General features: G+C 39.6%; 1 long non-coding RNA gene across 1 annotated transcript in view; it reads right to left on the reverse strand.

Annotated features, from left to right (window-relative positions):
• The window catches only part of LOC145420453 (uncharacterized), a 50,449-nt gene extending 25,121 nt beyond the window's left edge, over positions 1–25,328 (reverse strand). The window contains exon 1 of the long non-coding RNA XR_013901765.1: positions 25,095–25,328. This is a non-coding gene — a long non-coding RNA (uncharacterized LOC145420453). The remainder of the gene's footprint in view (positions 1–25,094) is intronic.
• Between the last annotated feature and the right edge of the window lie 327 nt (positions 25,329–25,655).

Here is a 25,655-nt window from a genome sequence, read left to right on the forward strand (position 1 = left end):
TGTCATTGATTGAACTGACACAGTCTTAAAAACTATGCCCAACATATTGGCCTAATCGATGCAGTGAATCCTGAGGGTGCCAGAAACTTGTAACCAAGACTCAGACCATCTGCTTCTGCAACAGTAAATGTCAAATGAATGAATAAATATGCTAAACGGGGGTAGGAATACTGTTTGTCAACATGACAACACCCACACAACCCGTGCAGGAAATGTGATCGAAAGTGTCTTTGTGATAACTTTGAGAATTAAAATCAGTTGACCTGTGACATCATTAAGGCTGTTTGTTATTGTGCCACTTAAAGTGGGTGGGGGAAATGCAGTTTAATCATGATTTTGTAAAACACTAAAAGTGACTGACATCTTAGCAGCAAATGAATACTAAAAGCTCCAAGGCCAATATCAAATAAAGAAGTGCTGTAGATTTAGTAGGAGTGCAACCATATCTGCAAGATAACGGCGATTATATACAGTATCACAGAAAATCATACTGAATATGAGACAATACTGACACATCAGTATATTTTTTTTCCATGTTGAACAGTTTGCTTTAATCAAAGATTTGCCAACCTTGGACAAGGAGGTAAAGAGGAAAAACAAAGCACAAACACTACATATACTAGACTTTTTTTTTTTAAAACAAGATAATTAATCTTAACCAGCTTAAAGTGGAAAATTATCTTCTCTTTGACTCTTCAGTTTGTTGCCTCTCTCTGGCAAAAGAAAAGTGATGAAGCAAGCTTTAAGTTCCTTGGATCAACTTTATTTATTGAGCAATTAAACTACTGCGCACAAAACAAAAGCTTGCAATGATTCTTTTGCGTTAAAACGTCTGCTGTGATTTTTTGGGATGAACAGAAATTTATCCATCCACCTATCTGACACTTAGTGTGGTGATGATGATGATGATGATGATGTGAAGCAAAAATAAACCAAAGACCAGATTACTGTAAGCATAGTTCGAGCTATGTAAATGATCAGAATAACTGGTCTGCTGATCTAGTACTTTTTTTTGAAGATATTGAGTCAGCTTTCTTCTACTTTCAGAACTGCTTAATACTGGTCTAATTCTGAAATAGTGTTTAACAGTGTGTAAAATAAGAGATAGTAAATTGGAATGTATTAACAACAGCAAAACTGCTGCTGACCCTGTTTGACTCTGCTGCCTTGGGGTCCTTGATGATGACTTAATCCAGGTTCAGTCCAGTGATGGTGACTCAGGGTTTTTTTCCCCTGCAATTTCATAATAATAATAATAATAATAATAATAATAATAATAATAATATCATCATCATCATCATCATCATCATCGACCCTTTTCACTGATCATAGTCTGCTTACATATCCTTCTGTGTCCTGTATTTAGTTATTTTTGGAAGAAGATTTTTAGGTGCAGCAGTATTTTTAATATCTTTTATTTATTGCAATATTCATAGTCATGTTCCTGGCTAAGATTAGAAATTAATATATCAAAGGGACAGCTGAGGTTGAGCAGTCTGGAGACAAAGTTAGAGAGAGAAGACTGTAATCACTGGACATGTGCAGAAGAGGGACAAAAATAAATGTAGAACCTGGAGCTGCCAGGCAGGAGGAAAACCACAGGGGAGGTTTGTGGATGTAGTGCAGGGGGACATGCATGGGGTTAGTGTACCAGAGGAGAATCACTAATTAACCTAACTCCACCAACTGCATGTCTCTGGACTGTTAACATTCTGTTCTGTTATATAGAGAGAACCCAGACACAGGAGTCGAAACCCAGGACATTCTTGCTGTGATCTAACAGTAGCAACCACCATGTCACCCGTGCAACTCATTTACTTTAGAGTATTCTTTTATTACCATGTTACTTTTAATAATATTTAGTTCTTGATATCTGCCAAAAAAAAGTATTCAAACACATTTAAGACACAGAGTTAGGTGAGGGACACACGGGACCTTTTTGTTAGGATACAGTGCTAAGAACAGCAACACTGTACCACCAAAAGTGGTTATACAGATGAACCCCCCCAATATACATTAAAATGTCAAAAAGCTAAATTGTCATCCTGAATTCCACCAGGAATATCATCAGTTGAAGTTTACGGATGATACCTTGCAGACTAGCTGAAGTGTTGCAGGCCCAGTGTGATGTGAGTGTGTGTTGAATATAAATTTTAATGGCAAGATACGGGCAAACACAGCCAAACTGCAACCAATTTTACATTCAGGATCAAATATTTGATTTTGAGAAGCCAGATAACAAAAAGAAAACACCTAAGCTCAAGTCTCTTTAAATGGAGAAAATGCTCATGCCCAGACAGAGCTTCCAGTTATAAGTCAGTTTCCTTCCTATATAGTAGTATACAGTTGCTGATATCTTCCTCTGAATGGCATCTCTCACTTCACTTCACTTCATCTACACATACTGAAGGGTGTCAGCTGGCTCTCATTTAAAATCATCTGGCAATTCTCCTGAAGCATGGGAGATGAGGATGTCAAGGAGTAGAGATCAGCGACTTTGCTTGATGAAAGGAGCACTTCCTATCAAACACGCTGTAAGATTATTGCTGATGACACATCAGCAGGGTCAATAGGAGAAAAGTGTCCTCCCTGGGCCAATTGACTCACTTAATCAAGAGCTGTGTCGGAGCCCCACGCTGCACATTGCAGACTATGATGATGTGAGGAGGGTTCACCTTGTATTTTGCCTTTTGAGAGGTGAACATACTCTTGATGTGAACTAATTTGAAGATCTCAAAGGGACAGTTATTGACAGATTACTTTAGATGCATGTAGTCAAATCATTGTATATAACCATCTCTATATAATTTCTTCACCTATTTTAATGCATTTTCTTCTTATTTTAGTTTTTTAGTTAGTTATTTTATTTTAACGCATTTTAGTTTTTCCATTTTTTGTCGTTTTTCTGTCTAAAACAAGACAAAAGAACATTAAATCCATGTGGCTCATAGAGTGATAAATAAACAGGTTAGAGTCTTAATGCAGCCAAAACCAGGACATGACTAAGAGCTTGAAAAGGTTTTGTGGGTGATGGCTAGTGTGTAGCAGGAATGAGTCAGCTAAAGGTCATGCAGTTCAAAGATGTTGACACCGGTGCTCACTTTAAAAACATAAAGCTGTATAAAGTTTCAATAGGCTGCAATGAACAAACTCTGTTTCCATTATCACAGCCTGCAACATATTTTCATTTACACACTAATTCAGTGTAGGGATCCTACACTTCAGCAGTGCCGAGTAAGGCTTACTTCCCAATGCTGCTGATATATTTTGTTTCCAAAATATATATATTTTCACCCTTTTTAGAGTCTTAGTCACTGCTTCCACACCCTTGGGCTGGGACTCCCAAGGGGTCACAAGATAAATTTGGGTTGTAACATGATGAATAACAAGGCAGGGAAAGAGAAACAACATTTTTTTGGCTACAAGAATGTTGTTGTTTTTCCCTCCTGCGTTTTCTCAAATAGACCATTTTCTCTTCTTTTACAGGTCTCTTAAACCTGACAGTGAGTGAAGGAAATATCACTCTTTAGTTTAACTGCTGACAGCTCATAAACAATCCAATGCAACTGTTCTGCCATGTCAACATCTATCTGAACAAAATTTATAACAAACTGATCATTGCCAGAAGTTGTGTTTACTCTGACGTACACTAGTGATGCAGAATATTAGAAAATCTGATATAGTTCAACATTGTGCTACCTACAACTTCAATGATGAGAAATAACTGACTTAACTCTTGTTAGAACTCTTATTCCAGAGGAGCACTATAAAACTAAGCTGTATATCGAATAATGTAGGTTTTATGTTACTTGCATATGACAAATAAAACTGAAATCTACTTGATACTCAAGGCTATTTCAGGATTTTCATCTTTTGGTTAGCTCATAACCACTCACCTTGCACACCAGTGACCCAACTTCTCCTTAGGGTTCCATAGCTGACTGATGAGATCTTACTGTATGAGACTGGTTATGTATGTATGTATGTATATACATACATACTCCTGAACTCTGCCTCCTGACATCTGACCCACGTTAACTCATGGACTGAACATACACACACACACACACGCAATGGACAACTGTACCCTCAAACACACAATAATAACATGGAGTGAACCACCACTCACAACCACTAGCACTTTATATAGCCTCTGTAGAAATTATCCACACCCTCACTTACCTTAACTGCACTACTGTATAGCCCTGTGTAAACAATCATTCTGTACATACGATAATTTTTAACCCTACAACTGTTTACAACTTGCATAGTTCCCATTTCTGTATAGCTGTATATCTCAGATTCCTGTAAAGTTATTTATTTCATATTCTGTATAGTTTTTCATATTTATATCCTGTCCATATCCTGTACATAGCTTGTACTCACTACAGCCTGTACATACTTATAGTTATAGAATATTCACAACATACTTCATACCGTGTACATTATAACATAATAGACCCATTTCTGTAATATACTTACATATCTATATTATTGCTAATATATATTGTAATATATCTATATCACTAAGCACTTCTGGATGGATGCAAACTGCATTTCGTTGCCCTGTACCTGTGCATGTGCAATGACAATAAAGTTGAATTCTAATTCTATATATATATATATATATATATATATATATATATATATATATATATATATATATATATATATATATATATATATTATTTTGAGTGCGAGAGGAACTGACCTGAAAAATAGGATCATGGCCAAGCTTGAAACCTGGATCCCCCGTAGCCGGTTACCAAGATTACGTGAAGTACCCTCAGAAGGTCTGCTAGATGATGTTAATGCAGCACTACGGGCAATATCTACAACCACGATTACCGACACTAACAAGCTGATCTACAATACGGCAGCAGTGATCAGTGAGATGCTTGGCTACAAGTTGAAAAGCGACAAGGGGAAGTACCCTCCATGGAGAAGGAGGCTAGAGGGCAAGATCAAAGTAGCACGGAGGGAGGTTAGCCAACTAACGGAGTTGCAGCAAGGTGCGACAAATAAGGTGCCTAAGAAATACAGCAAGCTGTCCATACCTGAGGCCTTGGAAACTGCCAAGCAAAGACTCACAGCCTTGGCCAGCCACTTGAGGAGGTACACCAGAGAGATAGAAGGCAGGAGAATAAACCAGCTGTTCTCCACAGAACCAGCAAAGGTGTACTCTCAGTGGCAAGGGAACAATAAGAGAACAGAACCACCAAGGCTGGAGACGGAGCAATACTGGAAGAGCATATGGGAGAAGGATGCAACCCATAACGGCAATGCTCAGTGGCTAGAGGATCTGAGGGCAGACCACAGCGACCTCCCTGAACAGGGTCCAGTAACCATCACAGTGGCAGATATCCAAGAAAGGGTCTCCAGTATGAAGAGTTGGACAGCACCAGGGCCCGACATGGTTCACGCCTACTGGCTAAAGAAGCTGACTGCACTCCACGAGCGTCTGGCAGCACAAATGAACCAGCTGCTAGTTAACGAGAGACACCCGGAATGGCTAACTGAAGGCCGGACGGTCCTGATCCCCAAGGACCCCAAGAAGGGACTGGTCCCCTCCAACTACCGACCAATAACCTGCCTCAGTACTACATGGAAGCTCCTGTCAGGCATCATATCGGCTAAGATGAACAGGCACATGGGTCAATACATGAGCGGGACACAGAAAGGAATTGGCAAGAATACCAGAGGCGCAAAATACCAGCTACTGGTAGACAGAACAATCAGCCGAGACTGCAAGACCAGACTGACCAACCTGTGCACTGCCTGGATTGATTACAAGAAGGCCTATGACTCAATGCCCCACAGCTGGATACTGGAATGCCTAGAATTGTACAAGATCAATGGGACCCTAAGAGCCTTCATCAGGAACTCAATGGGGATGTGGCGTACAACACTAGAGGCCAACTCCAAGCCCATAGCACAAGTCACCATCAAGTGCGGGATCTACCAAGGAGATGCTCTGTCCCCACTGCTGTTCTGCATAGGCCTGAACCCCCTCAGTGAGATCATTAACAAGACTGGCTACGGATACCGACTACGGAACGGAGCAGTTGTCAGCCACCTCCTGTACATGGATGACATCAAGCTGTATGCCAAGAGTGAACGAGACATCGATTCACTGATCCACACTACCAGGCTATACAGCAATGACATTGGAATGTCGTTCGGACTGGAGAAGTGTAGTCGGATGGTATCAAAGAGAGGGAAGGTAGTCAGAACTGAGGGGATTGAACTACCAGAAGGCAACATTGCAGACATAGAGGACAGTTACAAGTACCTGGGGATCCCGCAGGCAAATGGGAACCATGAAGAGGCCGCTAGAAAGGCTGCAACCACCAAGTACCTGCAGAGGGTCAGGCAAGTCCTGAGGAGTCAGCTGAATGGTAAGAACAAGATCCGGGCCATCAACACGTACGCCCTGCCCGTGATCAGGTACCCTGCTGGGGTAATAGGCTGGCCAAAGGAGGAGATAGAAGCCACTGACACCCTGAGGCTGTACGCTAAGCGGAAGGAAGGGGGCCGGGGACTGGTGAGTGTCAGCACCACAGTCCAGGATGAGACAAGAATCCAAGAATACATTGGGAAGATGGGAAGATGGCCCCAACTGACCGAGTGCTCAGTGAATACCTCAGGCAGCAGAAACCCAAGAAAGAGGAGGGAAACGAGGAACCATCATGGAAGGACAGGCCCCTGCACGGTATGTACCACCGGCAGATAGAGGAGGTGGCTGATATCCAGAAATCCTACCAGTGGCTGGACAAAGCTGGACTGAAAGACAGCACAGAGGCACTAATCATGGCAGCACAAGAACAAGCTCTGAGTACAAGATCCATAGAGGCTGGGGTCTATCACACCAGGCAAGACCCCAGGTGCAGGCTGTGTAAAGATGCCCCAGAGACAATCCAGCACATAACAGCAGGGTGCAAGATGCTAGCAGGCAAGGCATACATGGAACGCCATAACCAAGTGGCCGGCATAGTGTACAGGAACATCTGTGCCGAGTATAACCTGGAAGTCCCGAGGTCAAAATGGGAGATGCCCCCAAGGGTGGTGGAGAATGACCGAGCTAAGATCCTGTGGGACTTCCAGATATAGACGGACAAAATGGTGGTGACTAACCAACCGGACATAGTGGTGGTAGACAAACAGAAGAAGACGGCCGTAGTGATCGATGTAGCGGTTCCGAATGACAGCAATATCAGGAAGAAGGAACACGAGAAGCTGGAGAAATACCAAGGGCTCAGAGAAGAGCTCGAGAGGATGTGGAGGGTGAAGGTAACGGTGGTCCCCGTGGTAATCGGAGCACTAGGTGCGGTGACTCCCAAGCTAGGCGAGTGGCTCCAGCAGATCCCGGGAATAACATCGGAGATCTCTGTCCAGAAGAGCGCAGTCCTGGGAACAGCTAAGATACTGCGCAGGACCCTCAAGCTCCCAGGCCTCTGGTAGAGGACCCGAGCTTGAAGGATAAACCGCCCGCAGGGGCGTGTTGGGTGTTTTTATATATCGTTAGCTTCATAGCATAAGTGCCTAAGTCATTGACTTAGTCCAATGACTTAGGCACTTATGCTATGAAGCTAACGATATAGATATATATATAGATATATAGATATATATAGATATATATATATATATATATATATATATATATATATATATATATATATATATATATATATATATATATGTATGTATGTATGTATGTATGTATGTATGTATGTATTAGGGGTGCAACGATACACAAAATTCACGGTTCGGTTCGGTTCGATACTTTGGTGTCACGGTTCGATATTTTTTCGATACAAAAAATTGTTCATGCATTTTTAATTTGTCATTTATTAAAATTATAAATATATATTTTAACTCAAAAGTACAGTTTTTAAATTTAACCCTAACCAAAATAATTCCAAACGCCAGATCTGAATGAGGTTCAATTTGCCTGTTGCAAGGAGAGCTTAACTTCTGTCTCGCTAGCTTGCCCTGCGCTCTTCCTTCTGACTATGCTGTCTGTGTTGAACGCTCAGTGGATCTGCGCTGGACAGTGCAGCCTAGGCGGAGTAGTCGAACACAGATTCACTGAGCGCTCAACACAGACATCATCGTCAGAAGGAAAGTTGATAAAATAAATTACAAATGTTGTATTGTTCGATACATATGCGTACCGAACCGAAAGCACTGTATCGAACGGTTCATTATCGATACGAATATCGTTGCACCCCTAATATGTATGTATGTATGTATGTATGTATGTATGTATGTATGTATGTATATATATATATATATATATATATATATATATATATATATATATATATATATATATATATGTGTGTGTGTGTGTGTGTGTGTGTGTGTGTGTGTGTGTGTGTGTGTGTGTGTGTGTGTGTGCGCGCGCGCCCAGGTATCTTGGGTATGCGTTTAAAGCAAAGATGATGAGTGAAGGACGAAATTAACGAACTTTAGAAATTAGAGCTTTTCAAGACAAAGACTCAGATGGGCAGATACAGATGAGAAGCACGATGGCCTGTCATTGGTCGCAAGACTAATTATTTTTGTGGTGATGTTTTCTACCCTACCTGCTTCAGGCACAACAATGGAATTCCAATGATGTGAAATGCCTGGCACGGCAAATTGCTTGGCTGTTCTGGTCTCCCCACATACTAATGCCTGCCAGGTCTCTTCACAGTAGTGATAGGCCCTCTTCAATGAAAGCCTATCCCTCAATTACACTGGCAATAAAAACAGGGCAAGTCCAAGCATATAAATATCCACTCCTCACACCGAGAAAGGACAGAATTACTTACCCAAGAAATATGTGTGGCTGTTCAGATTAACTTTATGTATGGCAAGTATTTGTTTTTGAGCTTTAATGGGTCCTTGTGAATTTGGTTATATTGGCATCAATGTAATAAAGGATATAATGGAACTGACCAATTGGAAACTCAGTAGAAGCAGTTATCCCTAGACTCATAAATAGATGGTGAATGATGGAGACTGCGATCCCAAATGCGATATATGGTTGCATGCTCAGAAAATGAACTTTAAACTTAACGAATAGTTTGATGCTTTTTCTTAAAGAACCACAAGTTGAAAAAACTAAATATTTTTAAAATGCCTTGGTATGCCTTCCCAAAGAAATCTCTCTGTCAGAAAGGACACTGGAGCTGCAGCAATTTAAACATATGGTGTCTGGAAGGAGTAATTCACTAACATTGATCCCTGAGCCAAAGGAAAACCATTGACCAAATATTCTTGAGTGTTTCCTTTGGGCAACACTATTTATTTCAGAGGAGAGTTGGGCAGCAGTTGTCCTGACCTTCAGTCTCAAAGTGATACTATCACAAGACACGCCTTTCCTTTTACACTTAGCCTCAGCTGTGCTCTCATTTAACTGCCTTAATTCAAGACCTGAAAGATGCTCATCACAGCAGTGTCAATTTTAGAAAACACGTCTTAAAGTTGCTTTTGAAACACATCTTTGATTTTATTTTCCTTTCCATAACCCTGAAATCTAACTACTGTACATAAACATTTTATGCTGAAAGGCAATATTCAGTGCCACTCAAACTAATGCGGTGCTATGTTAAAGTATATAGCAGCTTGAGGGTTATGAATACATTAAGCATCTGCAGCACATATGCAGACAAGGGTAACCAATCAGAAAAAAAAAACTAAAAATTGATGGACTAAATTTGTATAGTGATGCTCATATGGTGAGAGTTGTTTAGAGCTGACACTGTTAAACAATTTCCTTACCTTACTTAATTGCTTAAATCTTCATATTTGAACTACGGCAATTTGCGACATGTCATTTTTACACAATTATGACACATCACCCCTCTGTGTTCCTCTCATCTTATACAATGCAATTCAAACTGTGCCAAGTGTTTGTGTATTAACCTTCGATAGCATGACTAAATGGTACAGTAAATGAAATGTATTTAAAGCAGGACTATCTTCAGAGGATGTCAATATAGTGCAAGAGTATGAAGATGAAATAAACTTTTACTATGTAAACTTAAGCACTTGAAATTATATTATTAAAAGAATTTCTTCTAAATGTCAAGAGGATTTTATGTGTATCAAGTGCACTTACTGATGGTTGACACTGATTTAATCAGCAGAATTTTTCAGGTTGAACAAGTGGATGTGGCAAAATGTTCACACTCAAAACACAACCTGGCTGTCGTTTCTGTTGATCAAATCAATCCAGTTTTTCTTTTTAAAATATGATACTGTTCTCTGCGTTTGAAGAAACACTCCATTACACGATTTTTCATCAAATAAAACATCAAAAACATTTTTATCAAGTTATTTCAGAATCATTGAAAAGTCTTTTAGTGTAAGACAGCTACTAAAAGGTCTTGTAGCACAATTAGTTAGGATCATTAGTTAAGGCATCTACCATTATGGGAAAACGTACACACCATCAGTTCTAAGATTTTACATATCAGGACATTAAATATTTTTCTAGTTCTCACCATGTCTTAAAATTAAGTAAATGTAATCTGAAATATAAATTTCACAGTATTATTGTGTATTTAATGAAAACTAAGTTAAACTGTAGAAGAAAGTACATCCCAAGAATCAATAGCTTTTAGCATCAATAAGTTAAATTAAAGCAATCTCTCTCTCTCTCTCTGTGTCTTTTTTTTTGCAGACGTGAAGTAATTTGACCCAATTTCTTTTAAAAACATTACCTGGGGTTTGGAGACATTTATTTATGTGCAGCTATTTTTTGACTGATCCATTGAAACACCTTGGAGTCTTTTTTTCAGTCATTCTGTCAATTTGATTCTCAGCACCTGGCTGCTACTTTCCCCTTGAATTTCTATGGAAGCTCTATGGCTGCAAGTTTTTGCACATCTCCTCGTCAGTTTAGTTTTTGTCTTATCTTATGTGTTTTAAGACCTGATAAGGACCAGATTACTTTCATCATGTCCTGATATGTGAGGCCTTACAATTAATTAAGTGTTCTCTCTTTTTACCATGACCCATCATATTCATTTTTTAAACTTTATAAATGCTTTTGGCTCAGTTGTCAGTCTAAATGTGTGTGTGTGTGTGTGTTATGTCACCCGGACGTTGTTGTGGTTAACCTATAACATTATAGCTAAAATGTAACCAGTCTTCATAAATATGCTAGATCAGTTGATTTGCTCTATAGAGAAATAAATCCATTTACTTGATCCATCCCTCACATTATATTCTTTGTCTAGTTTCAGTTTCCATTGTGTGTGTTGTTTTTGCAGTTAAAACACAGCTACTTAATCACAGTTTGGTGATGAGTATTTGAGCTTGTGATTGGGAGGATACCAGAGTGGAGACAGTTAATGGGGCAGAAAGCAGCCCTATCACGACTCAGAAACAGACAAGGATTGGCACTTGCCATTGATTTCTTTTCCAAATTACTTTCAGGTTTTCTCAATGGTCTGTAGTGAAGTGTAAGGCTAACCAGATTTGTTATTGTCCCCACTATTAATTTAACAAAAACAAACAAACAAAAAAAACCCATCCCAGAACAACCGAGACCATTTAGGTTTTTTTTGTTCATTTGCATTTTTTCACTGTTGATTTACATCCATTTATAAATTTGAGTTTCTTTGTTGTCTCTCTGGTGTTTCTTGTGTGTTATTCTAGTCATTTGGTGTCACTTCAAAGACACCCTGGACCTTTGGTCCCTTTGGCCTTTAACCAGTAGCCAGTCATTAGTTCATCTTTGAAGTGAAATGTTCTACCAACTATAAATTTTCTCAGAGATATGGGCCTTAGTTGGTAAATTCAGGTATCTTACTGTACTTCTGTACTGCACTGCTTTCAATACTAACACCTTTTGTGAGTAAATACAGCATGCTATTCCTACAGATACTTCATGGCATACCAAAGAAATCATTATAAGTGATGCCAAGGAGTTGGAAGACCTTTCTCTTGGCAGACTGTTAGACTCCATCTCTGCCACATGCTGGGTGTCTTTTTGAGATCTTAATAGCCCAATTATCACAGCTCTGGAACAGATCAATGGAGACCTGCCAGCCAGGGCTGCCTTCACAATGGGGGATGGGAAAGGTGTGACAAGACGTACGAAGACCCTTTGAAGAAGGTGACAGGTGCAGTCACTTCGCCAGAAGTCCCTCTTTCTCCAAAAAGCAAAGCGGTGACAGCAAGCCATTTATACATGAGACACAATGGATGTATAACATGCAGTAAATTTAGTATGCTACTGTTATATGGCAGTATGCAGCTGTGTTTCTTGCTGTCAGTGGGGAAGTCTTGAGTAGGGTTTACAGTATAAAAACCCAATGGCAAGTTGTGTGGCATTGTGCATTTTCCTAATTTACGTAGGCTACACATTTAGATTCTTATATGTGGTAGTATCAACAGAGAGGCCCCTGGTCAGTTCTAAATAAATCCTTCAGCCAGAGTCATAAGGAACAACAAATTCAACAACGTGGAAGAAACCCTGAAACATATGGTGTGAGCCCCATCTCTCAACGAAGGTAAACAACAATCTACCTAACATGAGCCTTTCTAAACTGCAATATATGGAAGTGTATATATATATATACCTTGTGCAATACTTTTTGTAAATAGTCAACAGTGCAATAGACCTCAATACTTGAAATGTGCAATTCACTTGTATTTTTTATTCCTATTTATTCTATTTATCCCCTTCATATATTTTATTTATATTGTCTCTGTATTTACAGTGGGGCAAAAAAGTATTTAGTCAGCCACCGATTGTGCAAGTTCCCCCACTTAAAATGATGACAGAGGTCAGTAATTTGCACCAGAGGTACACTTCAACTGTGAGAGACAGAATGTGAAAAAAAAATCCATGAATCCACATGGTAGGATTTGTAAAGAATTTATTCGTAAATTAGGGTGGAAAATAAGTATTTGGTCACCTCAAACAAGGAAAATCTCTGGCTCTCACAGACCTGTAACGTCTTCTGTAAGAAGCTTTTCTGTCCCCCACTCGTTACCTGTATGAATGGCACCTGTTTGAACTCATCATCTGTATAAAAGACACCTGTCCACAGCCTCAAACAGTCAGACTCCAAACTCCGCCATGGCCAAGACCAAAGAGCTTTCGAAGGACACCAGGAAAAGTATTGTAGACCTGCACCAGACTGGGAAGAGTGAATCTACAATAGGCAAGCAGCTTGGTGTGAAAAAATCAACTGTGGGAGCAATCATCAGAAAATGGAAGACATACAAGACCACTGATAATCTCCCTCGATCTGGGGCTCCACGCAAGATCTCATCCCGTGGGGTCAAAATGATCATGAGAACGGTGAGCAAAGATCCCAGAACCACATGGGGGGACCTGGTGAATGACCTGCAGAGAGCTGGGACCAAAGTAACAAAGGTCACCATCAGTAACACACTACAACGGCAGGGAATCAAATCCCGCAGTGCCAGACGTGTTCCTCTGCTGAAGCCAGTGCATGTCCAGGCCCGTCTGAAGTTTGCCAGAGAGCACATGGATGATACAGCAGAGGATTGGGAGAATGTCATGTGGTCAGATGAAACCAAAGTAGAACTTTTTGGTATAAACTCAACTCGTCGTGTTTGGAGGAAGAAGAATACTGAGTTGCATCCCAAGAACACCATACCTACTGTGAAGCATGGGGGTGGAAACATCATGCTATGGGGCTGTTTTTCTGCCAAGGGGACAGGACGACTGATCCGTGTTAAGGACAGAATGAATGGGGCCATGTATCGTGAGATTTTGAGCCAAAACCTCCTTCCATCAGTGAGAACTTTGAAGATGAAACGAGGCTGGGTCTTCCAACATGACAATGATCCAAAACACACCGCCCGGGCAACAAAGGAGTGGCTCCGTAAGAAGCATTTGAAAGTCCTGGAGTGGCCTAGCCAGTCTCCAGACCTCAACCCCATAGAAAATCTGTGGCGGGAGTTGAAAGTCCGTGTTGCTTGGCAACAGCCCCAAAACATCACTGCTCTCGAGAAGATCTGCATGGAGGAATGGGCCAAAATACCAGCTACTGTGTGTGCAAACCTGGTAAAGACCTATAGTAAACGTTTGACCTCTGTTATTGCCAACTGTTACACCCCGGCCTAGGCAACCGGGGTGCAACGCAGGAAAATAAAGATAAGGAAAATAAAACCACGAAGGCCCTCCACCAAAATCCCAAAACGAAGGTGTCTCAAACGAAAATATTAACAAACCCATTCACAACTATTTACAACAGACTATTTATTTACAACAAACACACCAAACTATTTACAACACGGGGGAGATCGCGACCATGACACACTGAAACACAGGGTTTAAATACATAGAGGGAGCAATCAGGAAAATGGACAACAGGAGGGAAACACAGCTGGGGCAAATTAGAACTGACGAGACAGGGAAACGTAAACTGAAAACACTAAGATAACAACAGACCTTCAAAGTAAAACAGAAAACACATGACAGTCACGCAAAAACAAAACACTGACAACACCGAAACGTAACATTTCCCCCCACCCAAAAATCAAACATGTAACCCCAAGTGAAATGTTTGATCAAAACCGGATGAAGGCTGGTGGAGGCTGGAGCGGTCCCACGGACCCTCCAGCGAAGACGGATGAAGTCTGGAGCGGTCCCACGGACCCTCCAGCGAAGGCAGACGAAGGCTGGAGCGGTGCCTCGGACCCTCCAGCGAAGACAAACGAAGACTGAAGCGGTGCCTCGGACCCTCCAGCAAAGGCAGACGAAGGCTGGAGCGGTGCCTCGGACCCTCCAGCGAAGGCGGACGAAGGCTGAAGCGGTCCCTCCAACGGACCCTCCAGCGAAGACGGACGAAGGCTGATGAAGGCTGGAGCGGTCCCACTGACCCTCCAGCAGACGACGAAGGCTGGAGCGGTCCCTCGGACCCTCCAGCGAAGACAAACGAAGGCTGACGAAGGCTGGAGCGGTCCCACTGACCCTCCAGCAGACGAAGGCCGGAGCGGTCCCACAGACCCTCCAGCGAAGGCGGATGAAGGCTGGAGCGGTCCCTCGGACCCTCCAGCAGACGACAAAGGCTAGGGCGGTACCCGGACCCCCCAGCGAAGGCAATCCCGGACGAGCCCCCATATGTTACACCCCGGCCTAGGCAACCGGGGTGCAACGTAGAAAAACAAAAATAAGGAAAATAAAACCACGAAGGCCCTCCACCAAAATCCCAAAACGAAGGTGTCTCAAACGACAATATTAACAAACCCATTCACAACTATTTACAACAGACTATTTATTTACAACAAACACACCAAACTATTTACAACACGGGGGAGATCGCGACCATGACACACTGAAACACAGGGTTTAAATACATAGAGGGAGCAATCAGGGAATGGACCACAGGAGGGAAACACAGCTGGGGCAAATTAGAACTGACGAGACAGGGAAACGTAAACTGAAAACACTAAGATAACAACAGACCTTCAAAGTAAAACAGAAAACACATGACAGTCACGCAAAAACAAAACACTGACAACACCGAAACGGTGCAAACCTGGTAAAGACCTATAGTAAACGTTTGACCTCTGTTATTGCCAACAAAGGTTATGTTACAAAGTATTGAGTTGTATTTTTGTTATTGACCAAATACTTATTTTCCACCCTGATTTACCAATAAATTCTTTACAAATCCTACCATGTGGATTCATGGATTTTTTTTTTCACATTCTGTCTCTCACAGTTGAAGTGTACCTCTGGTGCAAATTACTGACCTCTGTCATCATTTTAAGTGGGGGAACTTGCATAATCGGTGGCTGACTAAATACTTTTTTGCCCCACTGTATATATATATATGTGTGTGTGTGTGTGTGTGTGTGTGTGTGTGTGTGTGTGTGTGTGTGTGTGTGTGTGTGTGTGTGTGTGTGTGTGTGTATATATATATATATATAATATTCTGTAACTCTGTAACTTCTGTCGGTGCTGTGCTTTTTTGGAAATCGAATTTCCCAGAGGAACCCACCCGAGGGATTAATAAAGTTCTATCTAATCTATCTAATCTAATCTAATCTAATATCTCAATGTGTGGCTGCATACAAAATTGGATTTTCCTTCTTGGTTTACTGCATTTTGTATTAATTACTCTTTGTATACAGAGAGTAATTGATTTGTGTGTGAGAACATGCTTCATTCATTCACAATACCAGGAATGGACCATTAAATCCATATAAAACCACTCAGGTCCCAATATGCCCAAATATCAAAGTGAAATTAAAAATGCATCCCATGAAAGAGTTTGGGTCTTAGGAGGTTAAAGAAGTTCAGTTGCTTTCTTGCCAAGCTTCTTAGATTTTACATTTATGGGTTTGTCTCAAAAACTGTTAGATAAAATTACAACACGAGTTCAGTCTTTGCAGTCCCACATCCTCATGGTCAAATGCTTACATTTTGTCAGGGCCATAATTTCCAGGGGGGGGACCCAACCAATATAACCCCCACAATAAAATTATGAATTACCTTGCATAAATAGGTTGTTGATTAAACATGCAACTATTTTGCAGGTAATACCTGAAATGAGTAAAGAAAATCATCTGGAAATTTACCCAAATGTATTTATTTATTTATTTAGACAGAGATCTAGACGACCCCCCCCAATGTTCAGCATAAAGTTACGTCAATGCATTTTGTGAAAGAGACTTGCATGTCCTTCGAATTACATGTTGTGCAAGATAATGCCAATATGTCCTGTGCCCCATTCCATTATCTAAGACCAGATTCTCTATTGTATAGAGTGTACATCTAATCTAATGATGCAGTTAGTCATATCAGATGGGACTGCAAAGTTGGTCCTTGATATATCCATCTAGTGTAAAAAACAAAGCAAGCTGTGGAAGTTATGAAAGATGTACTAGTCTGTAGTCTGCCATAACCCTAACTAATAATTTGATAGCATTAGGACTGCTCAAATCTAATACTGTGTTTTTATTAAGACAAAAATGTGGTGAAATCGAATCCCAGCATTATCAGACCACAAATGCTGTCTATATGCTCGCATCTTCTTCACTTTTACTTTTTGTGACTGAAGTTCTTTTATAAGCTTGTTGAAATTCACATTAGATATGTGCTAAAGAGACAGATCATAGATATTTTTTAGATCAGATTCACTAACGTCAGCCTTTACACAATTATTTATTGTTTTTTTTGTTTGGCCTATTTTTTGTTAAAGAAAACGATGAAAAAGAAGAGAACTTAAAATGAGCCACATGTTTAATGTCTGGCATTGCATTTTTGATAAATGCAAAAGCTAAAAGTGAGCAGCAATAACTGTTCACTCAAGCAGCCTAATCTATCTTATCCTACTTTGTTTCAATCTGATTAGAGGTTGTTTAGCTCATAATGCACACATGCAAATTACCCAAGTGTATCTTTGTTCTTTGCTCATACACTGTACAAGTGGTGCACTGCTTCACAGTCACGCAGTTAGCACTAGCCCAAGGCTCTAGATGTGCTCTGCACTTAGCATTGGGAAATCAATGCTCATTGTGCATCTTATACCTGAGTACAGGGGAGCCACTCAGAGCTGTAAATTGCTGCTTTACTGGAGCTGTGATCTCACACAGTGAGGACCTCTACCACCATTTTCTCTCACATTCGGCTTCAGTTCATTAGCAACAGAGGGAGGTCATCATAACCTAGGACTCTCATGAGTGGCATTAGCTAGTATTCATATGGTTAAGAATCTGCTCTGGCTGATAGTATTATTGGACGGGCAGAAAAAACTTATCCAGCTGTAATTATAATCTACCAGCTTTGCTTTTGTTTTATGCGAGTGCAGTTCAATGAAAAAAGAAAAAAAATTCTGTCCCTACTATCCCGAGGGATTATTCATCACCATTAAAACTGAGCTCTTCAGCACTTTATTTGTTTCTTCTAACTGAAAGACCTGCTGACTAATGAAAGCTGTCATCGCTGCTCGTGAATGCCATCGTGATTCCAAACCACTTGAGACCAAGTTTTACCCATTTTTCTTTACTTGTGCATATTGTAAGTTGAAACAGTCACAGAGGCAGCCTGGCACAAGGTTTAACAGCAACACTTTGAAAAATAAAGACTAAATGTATATAGGATGTGTCATTTTTCAAGCTGCACCAGTAACCTCCAGTAGACGTAAACACGTCCAAAAGAAAATTCTACCAATTTCACATTTAGTAGAGTAACAATGTCAGACTTGATCTTGGACAGCTAACAAAAAACGGGGAAGAGGATCAAACTTAAAGCAGCAGAACTAGAAAGAGCCTACTAGCAGTTTTTTGTGTCAAAACCTGACACATAGAACAACATGTCTAGATCACTGACGGTTTGATTGGAGACTACAGTGTTTTATGCTAGGAGAGAGGTAGCTTTTTGAATGTCAAAAGAAGAGATGGTGAGCAGGCTACAGAGGTTCCGTAACTTTCCCCCCGTCGTTATTTTTATCTAGCTCTACATTCAGATTTTTTTTTTTTCCAAGGAGACTTCAGTTCCAATTATGACTCACATGACAGGGCAAAAATCAGACTTTGAACAGCTCCTTCTGCAGCCACAAATTGCTTTATACACTGTATTTCACATATGTTCTCCTTTAAGATCTGCAATTAGACTTGATGTGTGAAATCTGTCATTCTCTAAGGCTTAATGATCGTAATTCTGCCTGGTGTTGGTTTGTAGAATTTGAAGTGGTAATTAAAGCTGCAGTATTTCTTCATACTTCTCTAGGAGTAATGCTCCATGTACACTAAGAAGCTTTGCAGCCATTTCATTAGCTGAACATCTTTAGGTGCCATCATAGCTACAATGAACACATTGTGCAGCAAACAAGTTTTGCCCTCGGGCTTGTCAGAGAGAGAAGGCTGTAACTGAGTCAAAACTCTGTAAAATCTTACCCTTCTCAGCAAATGCAGAATATTGCAGCTCTCTGGAGGATCAGACATCACCCGTACAAATGCTGATTATAACAACTGGAATTGGATTCTGAGCAAAGCATCAATCTGACTTAGCTTTATGTAGCGCTCATTCTCCCCAAACCTCCACCGGAGACCCAACAGGGTTATAACTTGAATCTCCAGATTACTACCTACAGTTTCCCGATTCTCCCTAAATGGAAGGATGCTGAAAATTAAAACATAATAAAAAATATTATTCATGATTATGTTCAGAAGTTACAGCATCTACTAACACCCACAGTGACAGTTTGCAATGCCTTGTGGGCCCTAAATGGGTCAAGAGTGAGGAAAGGAGGGCTAAAAAGGAATAAAAGGCATTTCTAAATGTTGCCTGTCCTCAATGCTAATTTGGCCTTTGTGGCACAAGAAAACAATGGGGTGAAAATAATTTAACTGGCTGTCTTCAGCCAGAGGAGATGAGAAATAATGAGCAAATAGCAACAATAAAAGTAGAATAATACCAGGATTAGCAGTGGCCTCACAGGCTTCTGTCCAGCTTGGTTTATTATTTACAAGTTGTGTGCTCTGAGGCCTGCAGCTGCAGATAATAATATTGTCTTCGGTAGCAAAAGCAATAAGGGTAAACAAAAAACGTCAGGCACACCCCACATCACTCTCCCACTCCCTGGTGAAATTTGTGAAGGAAGGAGGAGAGGATCATGGGTAGTCATTAGTGAGCTGGAGGTGATGCTTTTTATTGTTTATTGCTAATTCATCTAGTTTGAGAAAAAGATGCATCCTGGTGTGATGCTTGGTTGCAGAAATTTAAGTGTAACTTCCTTGAATAATTTGGAGGAAGCAGAAATTTGTCTTTGCATAAATGACTTGAGAATGAAGCTCTTTCTGTTACAACTTGCATTTAAGCTTTTTCAGAAATGTTATGCAGTCGGGGAAGATTGAAAGTACTTGGAAATATCTGAACAATAGATGTTTCATAGCTATTAAAACAAAAAAGCCTTTGCATTCGCTTCAAAATGTTGGATACATGGAATGGCTTGTGAAACTGAAGGTTTGATAGTGTACATATTGTTCATCAGTGCTTTGGACCCATCAATCAGATGTCTGCTTTGTTCTTTGGACTAATGTACTAACACATATTCCCAAGACAATGGTCTGAAAGTTAAAAAAAAAAGACCCAGAAGGGTGGGAGATAAGCTCTTTCAGTATTTTAGAACACAACAGTGCTTCAAAAGCAGGTCATACATAGATCTTTGGCTCAGTGTGTTGCATTGATTTCTGTTCCCTTAAGATTGTTTTCAGCTCCATGGTGAAGTCTGGTACCTTCGGTCTCGAGAAGAACTCGAGTGTTGTGATTAGTTACTCGCAGCGCATGCAGCTGCTCCTCTTCTTTGACTGAACCCACTTTAAAATCCCTTTGTGTTAGAATCTTTCTCTTCACGAGAAGTTCATTTACTGGCCAGTACTCAGGGGTCACATAGGCCCTGCTGGCTGCCGAGGGGATTGCTGCAGGGCTGGGGGAATGGGGAAAGAGCACACTCAAAGCGGGGGTAGCTCGTGGGCTTTCACACCTCTGCAGCAAGTAAAATTAGATATACAATGACCCCTTTCTTTCTGATTCTGTTGACTGTTAGAGGCTTCTTTCAAAACAACAGCGAAATGTACTAGTAGCATTTTACTTGCTAGTATATCTTACGTTACAATTCTCCATATTTTTCTAGAAATGTACAGTAAACATGCATTCATTAAACTGCATGAAGTCAGTAACAAAGTAGAACTTGGCTAATGTTTTTAAGAACTTGTGTTGGTTTTCCCTACAGGATAGCAGGTTAATAAATGCATCAGGTAAGCACGGTTCAAATAAATACACATCTTTTGTTTCCAAGCAGAGATTCATTTGTAATTTCACAGCATGAACCCAAACAAAACAACCCACCAAAAATGCAATGAAGAAAGCATATATTCAGAAAAATAAAATAACTAGTTTTATACATGCTTTTAGTTTTGCCTCCGACTGTGTAATTTAAGGTTAAAATGCGCATGCTGATATTGTAATTTTGCTTGCTCCCAGGAAGCTGTACAAGCCAAGACTTGCTTTTATTTACTAATTGAAAGGTAAGTACATTTAAAAAGAAGTGAGGACTGGAAAAGAAACTTCTGTGAACTTAATATGTTTTCCACATATATACATACAAATCATAACTGTTTTACCCTTAAGGTTTGTGCTTGATACAAGTGTCTAAAACCAACTGAACAAATAACTGAGAGGAAATAAAGGACAAAATTGACACTTAGTTAATTATAAAAATCTGTACTGTGAAAATAACATGAAATGCTATTTTTCCTCAAATACTGAAGAGGTAGCTCAAACTGTAATTGTGACAGGCAACTTAAAATCTAAACTAGGGAACGTGCAGAGCACTACCTATGCCAGAAGAAGGCAAACACAGAACTTGTGGATTGGACAGAAGCCAAAATAAATTCTCTTCTGGGATTGGGAAGAAGGCTCGAGCAAAAAGGAGAAACCTAGCAGAACCAGGGAATTTATCAGAACACGTGTTGCAGCATGTAAGAAACTAGTATCGTCTTAGAACAGCCTATGCAGAGAGGTTGTTCGTGTCTATGCACACCAATTTGATGTTATTTGCAATTAACTGTGGCTTTGTCTGTCTTAAAGATGTTATTTGAGAAACAAATCTGATTCATGTGCTGTCTAAACAATGCCTTATATATGTGAATTTGAAAGTTGTTAAGGACAGTTGGGCACTTAAATATCTAAAATCAGGGAGGGGAGTTTTATACAGCCCTGCATTTCTAGACATCACAAGGTATGCATTTATGTGGGATCTCTGGAAAAGTTTTTTTTAAGATCCCTTCTTATTTCTTGCTGCTGGTTTGACAACACACTTAAAACACGACTTTGAGTTTTACTAAATTACACTCAGTTAACTAGAAAACAAATTCTCCAATCAAACCACTCCCTTCATTGTCCGGTGTAAGATGTAAACATCGGGAATCTTTCATATTCCGCCATCTAGTCCAAAAACTTTAAATAATATGTTCAGTGCATTGTATGCCTTAGAGAACGTTAACATCAAGACCAGAAGCAGATTGCTGTTTTCTGACAAAGCTGATTAAATAATAGTGATTTTTCTTTTTGACACTGTTGCTGAGATGCAGTAACAAAGAGCGTAGCAAAAACCATTACACATGTTACAGGGCCAGCAATATTTCACATTTAGTGGACAATGACTTTGATAAAGCACGTTGTACATAGATTCCTCAGATATACATTAAGCATGGTCTTACATCATCTTGGGACTTTATATAATCCTATCTTCTCACAGCTCTTCTCTGAACAACTGTATGAAAATACTTTTTGGTGTGTGCGTTTTATTTTAATCAGGTATTTCACAATTCCCATATTTGATTCAGGAAGTCTCAAATGAAAGGAGTGTTTCTTATCCCTCATCACAACTGACAGACAAAGTAAAAATGCATCTCACTGAGGCAATCCACTCTTGACTGGCTATGGCTCCCATGAGAGAGCATTCTCCCCACAACAATGAGCTACTTAGACTGCCAGAGGACACAATGCTTGTGCAAAGAATAGAGATAAAAAGACAAGTTAGATGTGGGGAGAATAGATGAGGACAGGGAGGAGGAAAAGGAGGTTATGAATTTAACATAGAACAGCTGTGAGACATATTGCACTGGCTTCAATGAGATTTACAGCATTCAAATGCTGAATGAAAATGTACATGATATTACGTCATGAAATTAAGCTACAGTTAAACTGATAATTAATGGTATGTCAGCATAAAGTCCAACAAACTCATACAGTCACATGCACAAGAACGTTTTCACAAGCCTGTGCAGGCCTGTGCAAAACTGTGATTCAATAATTTGATTGATTGATTGATTGATTGATTGGTAATTTATTTCAACATGTGAACAATATACAAGTACATTTAGAAAAGAAATAAGAGAGAAAAAAAATACTATACAAATTACATACAAAAAAACATTCTGATTAATTTACATGTTGAAAGGGAGTGGGAAGAAGTATACACTTATTTAATCCCACCCCTGTCCCATAAATTATCAGTGAATATTTAGTCAGCTTCCTTACTGATATAATTTGTAATAAAAATAGTGAACAGATTTCTGATATACTATATACTATAATATCACATCATGAATTTTTTGTTTGTTTGTTTTTAAATAGAGACATTCACTTAATTTAAATATTTTCCTTTTCTTTATAGATCGAGAAGATCATATTTTTATAACTCTTTTTGAACAGTTTTATGTTTGGACATTGCTTTAATTCCATATTCAGTTTGTTCCATAGTTTCACTCCTTGAACAGAAACACAAAAGCCTTTTCTTGTAGTACCTATCTTCATTGTTTTGAAGTTACAAAAACCCCTTAAATTATAACTTCCTTCTTTCAAAAAAAACATACTCTGAATATTACCTGGCAGTTCTTTATTTTTTGCTTTGAATAGAATTTGTGCTGTTTGGAATTTCACTATATCGTCAATTTTCAATATTTCAGACTGCAAAAATAGTGAGTTTGTATGTTCCCTATAACCTGCATTGTGGATGATTCGAATTGCTTTCTTTTGAAGAGTAAAAAGTGAATGTAATGTGGTTTTCTGTCAAATACCTGTTTTGCCTTGTTTAGTACTGCAATGCTTCGTGATACTTTGGAATGAATATATCTTACGTGAGCTCTCCAGTTAAGTTTTTCATCTATTATTACCCCCAGAAATTTATTTTCACTGACTCTTTCAATATCAACACCATTTATTTGAATCTTTGCATTTGTATTTAAACTACTATTTCCAAATAACATCAGTTTAGATTTATTCAAATTTAATGATAATTTGTTTTTATCAAGCCAGAACTTCACTTTACTTATTTCATTAGTCATATCCTCCAATAAATTCTGCAGATCATCACCAGAGCAAAAAAATGTTTGTATCGTCAGCAAAGAGAACCATTTTTAATACTTTGGACACTTTACAGATGTTGTTAATGTACAAGTTGAAGAATTTTGGACCCAAAACTGACCCTTGGGGTACACCACAAGCAATGTCCATACATAAGGAGCAACCACCATTTATTTTCACAAACTGCTTTCTGTCACTTAAATAACTCCGGACCCAATCTAAAACTACCCCTCTGACACCATAACGTTCTAGTTTTCTTATTAATATATCATGATCTATTTGTAGAATCACCTTTAGCAACAATGACAAAGTAATCCTCTTCTGTACAACCATCACTCCACATCACTGTGGAAGACTTTTGGCTTTCTCTTTTTTTCCTAGGCATACTCTGTTTACTCTTTTTGTTTTAGTTTATTGATATTTGCGAGCATTTGTTTATCCACAGCTCTTTTAAGGTCCCACCTCAGATCACAGTTGGGTTTAGATCTTTACAACACCACAAGTCTTTTCTTTTGGCCCAGAAAAACTTTCTGCTGTAGTTTAACTGATGTCCTTAGGACAGGGGTGTCCAACTCCATGCCTCAAGGGCCAATGTCCTGCAGGTTTTAGATATCACCCTGGGTCACCACACGTGAATCTAATGATTAGTTCATTACCAACCTCTGGAGAACTTCAAGACATGTCGAGAAGGTAATTTAGTCATTTAAATCAGCTGTGTTGGATCAAGGACACATTTAAAAACTGTAGGACAACACCCCTTGATGCCTGGAGTTAGACAACCCCGGCTTAGGATCATTGTCGTGTTGCATGACCCACATTCTGCTACAATTAAAATTTTTATACAGATGGATTCACATTTGACTCTGGAATGTTTTGGCATAAAGAAGAGTTATGCCTACTGTAGGTCACGCTTATGCAAAAATCACCCCTCCACCACAGTTCTTGATAGCTGGTATTTGTGCTGGTGTAATGTGTTTGGCTATAATGCATATTGCTTCACTTCGCTAAAATCAAACTCCACCTATTTCATTGAGGTCACCTCAGTCCAGTGTTTACTGTCCCAGAAATCTAGTATTTTTTTTCTAAACCATGTTGCCATGGTCTTTCTACAGAGACGGGGTTTTGTCCTCACAATCCTTTCTTACTTCAAATTCTACTGCCATCCTCTAACATTTAACATGCTAACTGAGATGCAGCTCCTAGGATTGTGGCAGTTTCTCTGAATATTGCATGGTCTGACCTTAGGTTGAATTTGCTGTGACGTCCACCTCCGGAAAGATTGTAACATTGTGTTAACATGCATCTGAATGCTCCAGACCATCAAGCTGTCAAAACTTCTGCTTCAAAGGTGATCACACTTTCTGATGATCTCTTGATCAAGAACATTTGATTAGCAGCACCTGGCTGCTGCTTACTTTCTTAATTCTTACTGAAAAAGAATGAGTGCGTAAAGGTGTGCTTACTTCATGGGGCTGCAAAGAGTCCTGTGAAAACTCTTTTTTTAAGACTGCACAGCTTTAAAAGTTTCAAAACAAGAAGTTTAATGGGGTGTTATTGTCTAATTTTGTCAATCAAAAAGCAGTTGAGACCAATTATCATAACCTTTTACAACATAGGCTCCAAACACATTTAACAATATGTTTTAAAAGGAAGTATACAATGGTTTAAACTGACTACATCCATTTTTTCTAGAAGGACTCCGTATATTTAAATTGAGCTAAATAAAATTGATCCTAATGAAATGTTCATACAGGCAAAAGAAAACCAACAGTCTGCTTTTGTGAGGACTCAGTATGATCTG

The sequence above is a fragment of the Astatotilapia calliptera genome, chromosome 2 (genome assembly GCF_964374335.1).
Source record: "Astatotilapia calliptera chromosome 2, fAstCal68.1, whole genome shotgun sequence".
NCBI classification, from domain to species: domain Eukaryota; kingdom Metazoa; phylum Chordata; class Actinopteri; order Cichliformes; family Cichlidae; genus Astatotilapia; species Astatotilapia calliptera.